The sequence below is a fragment of the Telopea speciosissima genome, chromosome 5 (assembly GCF_018873765.1).
Source record: "Telopea speciosissima isolate NSW1024214 ecotype Mountain lineage chromosome 5, Tspe_v1, whole genome shotgun sequence".
NCBI lineage: Eukaryota > Viridiplantae > Streptophyta > Magnoliopsida > Proteales > Proteaceae > Telopea > Telopea speciosissima.
Genome location: NC_057920.1, coordinates 35,753,879 through 35,767,369, shown reverse-complemented (window position 1 = coordinate 35,767,369; position 13,491 = coordinate 35,753,879).

Sequence of the window (13,491 nt, the reverse complement as noted above, 5' to 3'; positions counted from 1 at the left end):
AAACAGGAAAAAAAACTACAACTGAACCTCAAACAGAACGGGGATAAACTCGGGGATAAACTCCTAGATAAAATAAAAAGGAGTCCCCAAGTTAGAACATCAAGTGCACTCTTCAACGGTCTTCATCAATGACCACCGAGAATGCATGCATCATCGGCACGACCTCCGTCAGGGTCCATACCAAGATCATCATAATAACCAGGGCTCTCCTCCTCGTAATGAGCCTCCATGCCACAGTGGCATCGATCTACAAAGTCATCTAAGAAAAACATATATAACAGAGTATGAGCCCCACTGAGCTCGTGAGCAAATATACCATCATGCATACATGTGCAACCACAATCCACATGATCCTACATGATATGCAAGTCCGAATTATTTATTAGCCACCTAGCATTACAACTAAGTCAGGTCTGTGCTACTATAATCCCCAATACATGTATCCCTGGTACAGGCTTGGTTACCTTTTCCCTCGATACACCCATTGAGTTGTCGGAGAGTATCAGTCAGCTCTCGCATTCGTTCACCAAGGTCAGCCCGACCAGCCCTCTTTGATTAACCCATGGGACAATCCATTTCTTTTTTCTTTTCTTTTCTTTTCTGACTCATAGCCCATATTCACCATTCTGGTGTTCTTTTCATTTCTTCTCTTTTTTTTTTTTTATATACATATGGTCGCCCCCATAGGCATCCAACACCTAAACCCCTGTTGGCAAAGGTGCGTAGAATTGGTGATGAAACTCTAACCCCATGTCTATATGGCATCGTATGAGTCAGGTGGTGTCAACCGTATCCCATTCTACGAGCTACCACAGGCCTCATTTCCTAGCCGACTACGGCATCTAGTCTAACACACATTCATCATATAAGAATTCACAGTGTTGATCAACACACAATCATTATGTAGTGATTTGAGTAATTTGAAACAGAAGTAACACAGCATTTATAATTAAAATTCTTAATTGCTGGCATAACATCATAATCACACATGCACATATGATAATACTATTCACTCACCTGAGTTGGGTTCTGAGACCTCGAGTGCAGTTCCAACAACAGTCTGGTTGTTGACCTCGAGTGCAGGATCAAATCCTAAATGTAAATCAAAAATTGTCATATTAAGTTTCCAATCTATCTCTGGTAGTCCTAGGGTTAACCTAAGCTTACTAGGTTGACCATGACGTCTAGCAAATCTTCGCTACTATTGTAGTTGATGGACCCTCTTCAAGGTTGTCTTCTTCTGTAGACACTCTCCCCCCCCCCCATTGCCTCCTCCCTGACCTACTTCTAGTGACGGGGAGGATGCCATTGATAGTCTTGGCCCAGATGGTAGTCCTCCTAGAGATGATGCTGGGATGGCACCCTCGGTCAAGGATCCCAATAGTAGGATGGGACGGTTCTCGAGCATCTTGACCGCATCAGACTTGGTGTCTTTTCATCGATTATACCACATACCTTCTGAGATTGTCCTTCACGCCCCTGGGGAGTCGCTCATGCCTTCTCCCACCGAGCGGATGAGGTCTACCTTTATGAGGTTTCCTTCTCCTATAGCCTTCTTTCTAGATTTCTGTGGTTGGTTCTGCACTCCTTTGTGTATTGCTCTTCGTCACTCATATATGGTCGACTGGCTTTGGTAGTCGTTCAACCCCGATGGCCTTGCGCCTTGATAGTTCTCGGTCTTTGCTGGTTTGTGGACCTTGGTGGCATTATGCCTTGGTGGTTAGCAGACCTTGGTGGCATTGCGCCTTGGTGGTCAGCGGACCTCGATGGCATTACACCTTGGTGGTCAGCGGACCTTGGTGGCATTGCACCTTGGTCGTCAGCGGACCTTGGTGGCATTGTGCCTTGGTGGTCAGCGGACCTTGATGGCATTACACCGCGGTGGTTCAGAGACCTTGGTGGCATTACGCCTCGGTGGTCCGTGGACCTAGGTGGCCTTGTGCCTTGGTGGCGTTCCGCCTTAGTGGTCCAAAGACCTTGGTGGCATTACACCTTGGTGGTCCGTGGACCTGGGTGGCCTTGCGCCTTGGTGGCATTACGCCTCGGTGGTCCGGAGACCTTGGTGGCATTGTGCTTTGGTAGTCCAGAGACCTTAGTGGCCTTACGCCTTGATGGTCCATGGACCTGGGTGGCCTTACGCCTTAGTGTTTCGTAGACCATGATGCTTTGGAGGTGGTCCGTAGACCATGGTGCTTTGGAGGTGTTCGATCGACGGGTAGAGTAGACGAATGTATCTTAATATAAAATTTCAAATTATCCTTGAAAATTGTAATTGTAATGTGACTTACTGTGTACCATGGCTGACAGCCAACTATGCTACTGGTATTGCTGCTCCTCTTACTGGTAGTACTTCTTTAGGTGTTCTGAGTTCAAGGTACGATCTATCTTCTTGCCCCCCAGAGTTTTCAAGCGGTAGGTCCCTGGGCGTATTTGCTTGGAAACTATATAAGGTCCTTCCCAGTTGGCCGACAACTTTCCCTCCTTCGTGGTTACAATGCATTGGTCCTCCTTAGGACTAGGTCCCCCTGGTGGAGGAGCCTTTCATTTACTCTGGCATTATAGTACTTGGTTGTTCACTGCTGATATGCCATGTTCCTTAGGAGTGGTTTCTCAAGCACCTCATCTAAGAAGTCCAAGTTCGCTCGTAGTCCATCGTCGTAGGTGCGCTTGTTGAAGTGCAGTACTCTATGGTACATGGTGAGGACCTCTACTGGTGCCAGTGCCTTTGTGCTATATGCTAGGGAATGGGCTTTCTCTTGTGGGTGTCCTTATTGTGGTTTGGTACGCCCACAGGATGCTTGGTAGTTCCTCGACCCATTTCCCTTTGGCTCCTTCTAGTCTTTTCTTGACCCCTTCTAGTAATGTTCTGTTTGTCACCTCCACCTGACCATTGGCCTGTGGGTAGGCTACCGAGATAGGTCGATAGTCAATGTTATAGCTCTGGCAGAATGCTTCGAACTTGGGGTTGTTGAACTGTTTCTCGTTGCCTGAGACTAGTATCCTTGGTACCCCGAACCTATAGATGACGTCGTCATGGATGAACTTCTCCATTTCATTCTCTGTTATTTTGGCCAATGGCTTAGCTTTGACCTATTTGGTGAAGTAGTCTATGCGACCACCAATTACTTGCGGTTCCCCAATGCTGTTGTGAAATCACCTATGATGTCCACCCCTCACATGGCAAAGGGGATGGGGTTGAGGATCGTTGTCAATTTGGTGGCAGGTAGATGGGGTACTGGGGTGAACAATTGACATTGTTCGCAAGTCTTGGCATACTGTATTGCTTCTTCTTGCATCCATGGCCAGCAAAACCCCTGGCAGAGGACTTTGTAGGCTAGAGCTCGCCCCCCCATGTGGCTTTTACATATCCCCTCATGGACCTCCACCAGGGCATACTTGGCTCCCTTAGGTCCTAGGCACCAGAGTAGTGGTGCTGTGACCCCCCTCTTGTATAGTACTCTATCCACGATGGTGTACTTTACAACTCTCATCCTTATCTTTCTTGCTTCGACCTTGTCTTTTGGTAAGACGTCATTCTGTAGGTAGTTGAGTATAGGGTCCATCCAGCTAGGCCCCTCCTCAATCTCATTGACCTACTTCTCCTGATATGTTGGCTCATGCAGTATTTCAACGTAGACGACACTAGCCAAGTTTCAAAGCTCATCGTTAGCTAGCCTGGACAGGGCGTCAGTGGTGGCATTCTCGATCCTGGGAACCCAAACCATCTCAACTTTATGAACTCCCTGATCAGTGCTCAAGCACGTGCTAGGTATGACACCATTCGCCTCATACTCTCCATTCACCTGATTCACTATAAGCTGGGAGTCACTCCGGATGGATAGGTGTATGACTTGGATGGCTTTGGCCACCCAAAGTCCAGCTAGTAATGCCTCATACTCTACTTCATTGTTGGATGCTTGGAAGGTGAATCGGAGAGCACACTAGATTCAGAATCCCTCAGGACTGGTGAGTATGAAGCCAGCCCCACTTCCTGATGCGTTACTCGAAACATCCATGTACATCTGCCACAATCCTCGATCATGCTCCTCTGGTTCTTCTGCTTTTGGTTTGATCTCTGATAGGGTGCACTCGGTGACGAAGTCTACCAAAGCCTGGCCCTTGATGCTCGTTCGTGGTTGGAACCTGATGTCATGCTCACTCAACTCTACCGCCCAGGCAATCAACTGTTCGGAGATATCTGGCTTGTGCAACACCTTCTTCAGTGGTAGGTCGATGAGTACTATAATAGTATGGGCATGGAAGTAGGGTCGTAGCTTTCTAGCCGCGATCACCAGCGTATAGGCTACCTTCTCTATCCTTGTGTACCTGGTCTCTGCGTCAATCAGGACATGACTGACATAGTAGATGGGTCTCTGTATCATTCCCTCTTCCTTCAACAGCACTATACTCACCGTGACTGGGAGTGGCAGCCAGGTAGATCTGTAGCTCTTCATTAGGCTCTGGTCGCCCTAGCAGTGGTGGATTCTCCATGTACTCCTTTAGTTCCTCAAACGCTTTTTGGCACTCCTCTATCCATACAAAGTCTTTTGGACTTCTGGGGTTCTTCAGTGTTTGAATAACGGCATGCATTTATCTCCCGATCGCGACACAAACCTTGAAAGGGCTGCGACCCTTCCATTTAACCTCTACACTTCTTTGACCGTCCGAGGTGGTGCCGTCTCTTGGATGGCCTTGATCTTGGATGGGTTGGCTTTTATTCCACGTACTAAGACCATGAACCCTAGGAACTTCCCTGACGTTACTCAGAAGGTGCACTTTGTAGGGTTTAGCCTCATCTGGTTCCTTCTCAGCACCGTGAATGCTTCCTCTAGGTCGGTCAGGTGTTGGTGGGCTTAGATGCTTTTTACGAGCATGTCATCCATATACACCTCCATGTTGCGTTTGATTTGTTCCTCGAACATCTTATTGACCATCCTCCGATAGGTGGCCCCTGCTTTCTTCAATCCGAATGGCATGACGCGATAGCAGTAGTTCTCTTTGTCCGTTCGAAATGCGGTGTAGGACTCATCATCCTCATGCATGAGGATCTGGTTATACCCAGAGTAGGCGTCCATGAAGATCAGCATCTCATGGCCCGCAGTCGCATCGATCAGTAGGTCGATCCTGGGTAGGGGGTACTCATCTTTCGGGTATGCCTTATTCAGGTCAGTGTAGTCGATGCACATTCTCCACTTCCTATTGGGCTTCAGTACCATGACCACATTCACGAGCTAGGTAGGGAACTTCTCTTCTCTGATGAACCCCGATCGGCTCAACTTCTTGACCTCTTCCTTGATAGCTGCTTGTCGATCAAGGATGAAATTCCATCGCTTCTGCTAGAAGGGCTTCCTGGTTGGGTCTACATGTAGCCTATGTTCTGCTATGGACCGTGGTATGCCTGGCATGTCAGTGGTTGACCATGCAAAGACATCCATGTTCGCTTGGAGGAGATGCCTAAGCTCATCCTTCTGTTCCTCACTCAATAGTGAGCCGACCTGTACGACCTTGGAGGGGTCATCATTGCTGAGTGGCCATGGGACAAGGTCTTCCACTAGCCTTCCTCTTCTCTCTATCTGTTCAACTCTCTGGTCATTGACCAGGTTCTCCATGCACAGTGCCATTCTTTGGGTGTTACCATTGTTCTTCTTGACGAAGGTCACATAGTATTCCCTGGCTTTCTTTTGGTCTCCTCGGACTTCACCTACCCCATTGTCAGTGGGCAACTTCGTCTTCTGGTGGAGTGGAGATACGACTCCTCTAAGGGCTATTAGAGATGGTCGCCCTAGGAGGCCGTTGAAAGATACCACGAACTTGATGACCATGATGGTCACTTACCATGGGTGTTCTCCAAAGGTGACAAGCAACTCTATGGTGCCTCTGATGGAGGCGGTGGCGCCCAAAAACCTATGGAGGTAGGTCGGCTCTGGTTTGAGCTGGTCGTCTCTGAACCCAAATTGGCAGTAGGCTTCCAATAAGAGCACGTCCGCGGACACCCTTGTGTCTATCAGCACTCTGTGCACTGGTCGGTTGGCTATCTCCACCTGCACTACTAGGGTGTCTTCATGTGGAAAGCTTACACCTTCCAAGTCTATATCCGAGAAGGAGATTACCGTCTCGGTCTTGGCTACCTTACTTGGCTTCTCTACTACTCCCACGAACTTGGCATGGGCTTTGGCCTTCCTGGTAGACTCCTGTCCCGATCCTCCTAGTATAGTGAGGATGGGGGTTCCCTTGGTGCCACTTAGCTCTGCTACATCTCTCCTTTCTTCTATGCGGTCTCACTCCCTATCTCGATCTGTCTTCCTTTCTTCCCTTCTTGGTTCTTCTCTTTCTCGATCACGACCTCGGTCTCCTTGGCCATCACGTCTTCCTTTCACATACTTGTTCAAGCTCCCTGCCCTTACAAGTTTCTCTATCTCCTTCATTAGTTGGTAGCAATCTTCTGTGTCATGCCCATTATCCTTGTGGAAGAGACAACACTTGTTAGGGCTACGCTTCTCAGGTCCTGCTAGCATAGGTCGTGGCCAATGGAGTAGGTCACGGTCTTAAATTTGCATAAGGATCTGGGACTTGGTGGTGTTCAGGGGTGTGAACTCTGGGCTGCTCTCGCTCTCACTCCTCTCTGGGTGACGATCGGTCCTTCCTGATGGGCGGTCACCCTTTTCCTGTCGATGCTCGATCCTCAACCTGTTGCTTTCTTTGTGGTCATCCGGTGCCGACCTCTTGTTATCATGTGGCTTGGCTTCGATCACCTTCTTCCTAGCCTGTAGTACCTCAACCATGTTGGCAAACTCGTTACACCACTCCAAAAGCTTCTTCATGGTCCTGGTCTCATGACGTGCTAGGTCTTTGATCAAGTCTAGGTCTCTGATGTCCCCAACCAAGGCTGCATGCTGGGTCTGGTCGTCTAAGTCTCGGACCTCCAAGGACTCCTTAGTGAACCTACTGACGTACTCCCCGAGGGACTCCCCAGGGTTCTGTATCACATTCAGTAGATTGACCGTGGTCTTCTTCTGCTTGACACTACTTGGGAAGCAAGTGACAAGCTATTCACATAACTCTACGAACAAACCTATCGACCTTGGTTGTAGTCTGGAGAACCACGAAGTAGTGGCACCCTAGAGGGATGTAGGGAATGCTCGGCAGGAGACCACGTCTGATCCTCCATATAGGGTCATTATCCTGTTGAAGTAATTGATATGGTCATTAGGGTCTGTGATACCACTATAAAGTTCAAAGGTGGGTAACTTGTACCTAGAGGAGAGTGAGGCTGACATGATCTCTTCTGAGAATGGATGTTGTTCGGGTACTGAATGTGTCTCACCCTCGATCTGCTTCTTCAATCCTTCCAACTTCTCATCCAAATCTTAGAGTCTCTTGTCTAGCCCCTCTTCTCGTGATTGTCCCTCATGTCTGGCTGGACATTCCCTTGTTCTCGACCTCTCCTTGAAGTTCCCTCCCATCTTGACTGTTGGTGGGATGGCGAATGGTCACGTCGTGATGATCCATGGCATGAACGTGAGGGGATTTCTTCTCGGTAGGTCTGACTCCACCCTGGTATGTGACTTTCCCCTAGTCGACCTTGGAACATCGACCTTCTAATTGAGCCTTCCGGACTGGGTACCACAGATCGATGTGATGGTGTCCTTCCATGATCTGACCGTACTAGGAGGTCTGCCGTCCTCTTGGGATGTTGGGAGGGATCCCCCCGTTGGTGAGTGGTACTTGCGTGCCTGGTGAACCTCTCTGACTCTTCACCCATAGGAGGTGACCTCCTAGGGGTCCGCTCTTGTCGAGGGATAGGGTCTGTCCTACGATGGTGGGATGTCACGCGCTGCCATAGGTATTCACGAACGAGTCGTTGGTCATTGAGGATCTGCCACTACAAGTCATTAATCTGACCCACAGTCGCTGGTGCATTAGGATCAGGTACTGGCTCTATGGCTCCTTCCACGGCTGCTTTGGGGTTGAGGTCGACTACCTCAATCTGTTGGTTCTCTGGGACCTCCCTCTTCGAGAGGCATGGTCATTGGCTCTGCGACGTGAGCTCTCTGGAGGAGGTGATCCGTTCCACTCCCTCGTAGCATTATGGGTGGAGGGAGCGATCTTCTTACCCCGTGGTGCCATTGAGTAGGTGAGGAATCGAGCTAGTAGATATGATGGCTAGCGTCATTCCCATAGACGATGCCAATCTGTTGCATCAGGAAGTCATTCAGTGGTCCCTCGAGTGCCGTAACCTACAAAAGGACCAGGGTGACAAAGGAGAACCGGTGTGGTTCCGGCCTAGGACTCTCCGATGCCTAAGTTAGATCTCTCCGAGCAAACAGATGAATAACTAGAATTTAAGATGCGATGATGGGATGGAGTATCTTCTCTTTTATAATGGAATGTGGTGGTGTGGAGAGTCCCAGTCGATGGCGAGTAGTTCTCGTACTTCATAGAGTCCCTGGGTAGTAGGGTTCTTCCTTGATTGGTTGTCCCCTACAGGAGGTAGTGTCCCTATAGGGCTGATGTATTTAGTGGATAGATGCTAATACATTGTCAGATAAGATGTCTGGTGCCTGTGTCCGTCTGGGACTGTTCAGCTGGTAAGCGGTGGTCTAGAGTCCTAGAGATGGTGCATGTCTTGTTGATGGCGGCGGTGGTGGCTTGATCTTAGATCAGGGTCTACGCCCAGGGTCTGATTTGTACCCTAGGTCAGTCTTCACCCGTGCTTGTCCGAGGTCATGCCTATAGGCAGTCGGTGCTCGAGGGTGGTCAGCACCCGAGGGTAGTCATGCGGTTCGCGCCCAAGGGTGGTCATGTGGATCCACACCCGAGGGTGGTCATGCGAACTTGCGCTCGAGGGTGGTCATGCGGATTGGCGCCCGTGGGTGGTCATGCGGATCGACTCCCGAGGGTAGTCATGCGGTCCGCACCCGAGGGTGGTCATGCGGATCTGTGCCCGAGGGTGGTCATGCGGACCTATGCCCGTGGATGGCCATGCAGTCCAAGCCTGTGGTTGGTCCTTCACTGGTCCTATCATGGCCCACCTCCTTGGGCCGGGACATGTGGCGGCCTCCGATTGGTTGATGTGAATTTGGGTTTATTAGTAAGCTTCCATTTTTTTTTTTTTGAAATCCTTTCTCCTCTCTATCTCTCTTTTCTCTCTGTCTCCCTTTTCCTGTCTTTTTTCGTTTTTCCCCCTCTCTCTGGTTTTCTTTTATTTTTCACTCTCTCTGCTCCTCCCTCAGAATGACGACCACCCCCCTTTTTTCTCTTTTTTGTCTCCTTTCTCTTTTTGGAAATCCCCCCCTTTTGAATGACGGCTGCTCCCCCTCTTTACTCTCCTCTCTTTCCCTTTTAAACCCCTTTCTTATCCACTTTAGGGTTTAGGTATTACTTTCCCATTTTACCCCTCTTTTAGGTTTTAGATATCTCTTTTAAAAAAGCTTTCCCATTTTAGCCTCCCTCTTTCTTTAGGTTTAGATATCTTTTTTAAAAAAGGCTTTCTTTCCCATTTTACACTACTCTTTCTTTTAGGTTTAGATACTTTTTTTCTTTTTTCTTTTCTTTTTTTTACTCTTCTCTTCTTTTTTGATTCCCTTTAGATGCCATGTGGCATCACCTTATGAACTTGGCACCAATGGGCTTTTCCATGGGCCAAGTCCACACATTCTCTCCTTTTTAATTTTTGATGTGTCTGAGACAAAATTCGCCGGTCATCCACGTGTCATCATTGCCAGTGGCGACAAAAATCAGGTGTCTACAGAATGCCCCTCTTTGACCGAGACCTGTGTACCAGTCGAGAGGCAAAGATAAGAATCACCATGTTTTATCACCCAGAGCATGTACTGTCGACACCCTGCTCAGGGATAGCGGAGGTGCAAATGCAAATGCAAATCGAGCGATAAAAGCAAGATCGGAAAAATTGATCGACAATCCATGCAAAATCAAGTAGTACGTGTGCTACTGTGATCGACAATCTGCCAGTCAACCAATACACACCGGTATTGACTGAACTAAGGATGCGCATGCAAAATAAAATGCAAAAATGAGATGCTTCTGAAAATCTGAAGGAGTGCTCTGGCTTCAAGGAATTTATAGGGGAGTTTCTAGTCTGACTAAGATTCTGTGAAAATCCATGGGAGTGTACTGGCTTCCAAGGATTTCCAAGGAAAAAGGTTATGATTTCTAAAATTCTCTGAAAATCCATGGAAGTGTGCTGGCTTCTAGGAATTTCCAAGGGACAATAAATAAATTCTTTTGTTGAGATTTTCTGAAAATCCGTGGAAGTGTGCTGGCTTCCAAGAATTTCCAAGGGAAAGATTTTGAGTTCTGAAATTCTCTGAAAATCCATGGAAGTGTGCTGGCTTCTAAGAATTTCCAAGGGACAAAAAATCAGTAACTAAATTCTTTTGCTAAGATTTTTTGAAAATCTGTGGAAGTGTGCTAGCTTCCAAGAATTTCCAAGGGAAAGACTCTGGGTTCTGAAATTCTCTGAAAACTCATGGAAGTGTGCTAGCTTCCAGGAATTTCCAAGGGAAAAAAAATAAATAACTAAATTCTTTTGCCAAGATTTTCTGAATCCGTGGAAGTGTGCTGGCTTCCAAGAATTTCCAAGGGAAAGACTCTGAGTTCTGAAATTTTCTAAAAATCCATGGAAGTGTGCTGGCTTCCAAGAATTTCCAAAGGAAAGATTCCTTAGTTCTGAGATTCTTTGAAAATCCGTGGAAGTGTGCTGGCTTCCAAGAATTTCTAAGGGAAAGATTCCTGAGTTCTAAGATTCTATGAAAATCCATGGAAGTGTGCTGGCTTCCAGGAATTTCCAAGGGAAAGATTCTGAGTTCTAAGATTCTCTAAAAATCTATGGAAGTGTGCTGGTTTCTAAGAATTTTCATGGGAAAGATTATGAGTTCTGAGATTCTTTGAAAATCCATATAAGTGCTGGCTTCCAAGAATTTCCAAAGGAAAGATTCCAAGTTCTGAGATTCTCTGAAAATCCATGGAAGTGTGTTGGCTTCTAAGAATTTCCAAAGGAAAGATTCCTGAGTTCTGAGATTCTCTGAAAATCCATAGAAGTGTGCTGGCTTCCAGGAATTTCCAAAGGAACCAAAGGAAAGATTCCAAGTTCTGAGATTCTCTGAAAATCCATGGAAGTGTGCTGGCTTCCAAGAATTTTCAAAGGAAAGATTCCTGAGTTTTGAGATTCTCTAAAAATCCATAGAATTGTGCTGGCTTCCAGGAATTTCCAAAGGAAAGATTCTGTTGTTGAAATTATCTGAAAATCTATGAGATGCTGGCTTCACAGATTTCCAAGCTTCTAATTCTAGGTGCTAACTCTAGGTGCTGATTTTGATTCGTGATCGATGTTGATTCGATGTTGATTCTAGTGGACTCATGCCGATTCTAGTGCCGATATCGATGCTGGTTCTGCATCGATGCTGGTTTTGGTGCCGACATCGATCGCCGACTCGGTGCCGATGCCGACATCGACGCTAATTCTGGTGCTGATGCTGATATCGGTGCTGATTCTAGTGTCGATGCTGGTTTTGGTGATGATATTGATGCTGATGGTGGTGCTGATTCTAATTCTGATTCTGATACTAGTTCTGGAGGAACACTTTAGCTCCTAATGCTGAGGGAACACTCTGGCTCCTATCTCTGGGGAAACACTCTGGCTCCTAATTCTGGGGGAACACTCTGGCTCCTAATTTGGGGGGAATACTCTGGCTCCTATCTCTAGGGGAACACTCTGGCTCCTAATTCGGGGGGAATACTCTGGCTCATCAGAAGATGGAAAGAAGGAAGAAGAATCAATATACTCTGAAACACTCATTTCATTGATAAAAGGAGTAATTACATCAGACTTAGTCCAAACTGGGACCGACTCAACATAAAGCAAAGCATCTCCAACAGGGGGAGAAACTGGAGGAAACTTGACAACTGGACTGCCTATAACTCTAACAAACTCAAGTCCAAACATGACCATGAAAGCTCTGCAATTATCAACTCCAAACCTTGTTGCCTCAAGCTTCAACTACCACTACACTTCTTGACTCAACATCATTCTGCACTATTACCAGATGCTTGTACAGGACTTCTAATTTGAGCGCCCTTGACTGGGATCGAGGCCAGGAATACTGATCCCAAAGCCAAATTAACTTGACATATTGTGAATTTCATCTCTCTGAGTCCCTGGCTCATTCAATCCTCTCATGTTAGTATCAAACCCGGTGATCTGTGGAGAAGAAAGAGACATATTTGCATCTTGAACGGTAGAGACAACATCCACTCTATATTGGCTACTCGGGCTTCCAACAATTCCGTGCGAGTGAGAGGAATATCTTTGTTTGAACTCATGCATGTGTTGAGATGGTCCTGACGAAGAGAGGAATGAAGAGAAACTAGATGAGGGTTGGATGTGAGTGGAAGATCTGGTTCACAAATGGAAAAAAATATTCAATGACTAAAATTATGCCAAATCAAAACCCAACCCATGCACTAGTTCATCCTAAATGGATCTCTCTTGACACTAATTCAAACTCACTTGGGAGCTACTCCTATGCTCAAGATTCTTGGAAATTGGGGACCAATCTCAAGTCCAGATGGTTTATCTCTCAACCAAAACAAAGCAAAAACCATACATGCAAAACATGCGAGTATATGATTTTAAATGCTTACCCAAAACATATACAAGTGACACAATTCAAAGAAGGTTAGTTTAACAGGTTAGTTCATATGGGAACAAAATCAACCCGGTTCTATGTTGGCCCAATTCATTAAGGACCAAGATGCTTAGCTCGGCTCATCCAAATCGGAAGGAGTGAACCATGCTTCATGGGATTCATGGGAATGCCTTCTAATAGCATGGGAAACAAAGCTCTGACCGATATGGGTTCGAACTTCCTATCCAAAACAAAGCCATTGATTGAAAATCACTTGACGTGGAGGTACCAAGTACAATAAGGTAGAAATCACGCCAACAAAAGCAACTTCTGAAAAACTTGACTGGAATCATATCCAATGGAAATTTTGACACAAATTCATTTTGATTGTTGGCGATCAACATATCGAGGAATCAAACTCAAGGCATTCTCAAATTCGAAAAACAAGAATAAACTCTATCTACTCTTTAGAAACTCAATGATGACCAAAATCTGATAGAGTGGAAGTCGATTAAAATCAATTGACTCTTTGGTCTGAAAATGCTAAGGCCTGAACTACCTACATTTTGAAAATCAATTTTGTAAACCAAAGATTCAGGTAGAATGATTCTATTTCAAGGACTCTAATTGGCTGCCTCCAGATCAAAGGAGTCTGCCAGAGGTACAAAGATCCTAATGTCTCAACCACCTATTTTCAAAATGTGGAAAACAAAACTAACAAATCATGTAAATCAAAGGTCTGGTTTGAAAGAGTCCAATGAGGCAACCTAGATTAGGTCGAGCTAAAGCATCATGGTTGACAACAAGTTGGATCGGGTACGATCAGGCTAAGGCAATTCCCACA